At 39.0% G+C, this 817-nt stretch overlaps 1 non-coding gene across 1 annotated transcript; it reads left to right on the top strand.

Moving 5' to 3' along the window:
* trnav-cac lies at positions 1-72 on the top strand. Its single transcript has one exon. It is a non-coding gene; the product is annotated as a tRNA-Val (tRNA).
* Positions 73-817: the final 745 nt, after the last annotated feature.

Genomic DNA, 817 nt, shown 5'->3' with positions numbered 1-817 from the left:
AGTCCTGTAGCTCAGTGGTTAGAGCACTCGCCTCACAAGCGAGAGGCCTGGGTTCAATTCCCAGCAGGGCAAAACCTTGGACAAGTTTCCTTACTCCACAGGCCTGATAATAATCCCTCAAGAAAAAAACCCAATAATAAATTGGTCACTTCAATCCGCGATTGTTTACCTAGAAGCAAGTAGGAACCCGGTTGTTAATCGATTGGCGGATCTCTTTTCTGGGGTTAATAATCCGTTCAAAAATAGAATAATAAAAAAAATTTGGTCACTCAATCCACAACTGTTTGTGGGACACTGCTGCGTGCAATTGGCTGCCACATTTTGCCCACAAAACACTCAGTCACTACACTTTACAGTATATTCTCTGAAGTGCTTTGAGACGTCTAGAAGACGTGAAAAGCGCTATATCAAATGCAAGTATTATTATTATAAGGAAAATTGGAATGCAGCTTCTGCCCAACAAAGAAATGTTCATGCTAACTTCCCCACTGGAGATATCCAATCCCATTTACTGCTCTTTCCCTGAACACTTTATATTATATTTCTTCAAATATTTATTCAGTTCCTTTTTAAATACCATTATGGATTGAACTTCAGCAGTCATTGTTGAATAGCTGTCATCAGCTATTTAAGTGCTATGAGATGTCTCGAAGACGTGATAAGGCGCTATATTAAATGCAAGGATTATTATTATTGTGGTGAGTCATTTCATATTCTAGCAATCCTCTGTGTAAAACAATTTCTTAAGCGCACAGAGAATCACTACAGTACAGAGAATGGATTGCATCACACAAGAACAATGGTCAGAAGGCATCAC

The sequence above is a fragment of the Callorhinchus milii genome, unplaced genomic scaffold (genome assembly GCF_018977255.1).
Source record: "Callorhinchus milii isolate IMCB2004 unplaced genomic scaffold, IMCB_Cmil_1.0 Scaffold4, whole genome shotgun sequence".
In the NCBI taxonomy this organism is placed as follows: Eukaryota; Metazoa; Chordata; class Chondrichthyes; order Chimaeriformes; family Callorhinchidae; genus Callorhinchus; species Callorhinchus milii.
Note: the sequence above shows the minus strand (reverse complement) of the source record. Positions and strands in the feature narration are given on the sequence as shown.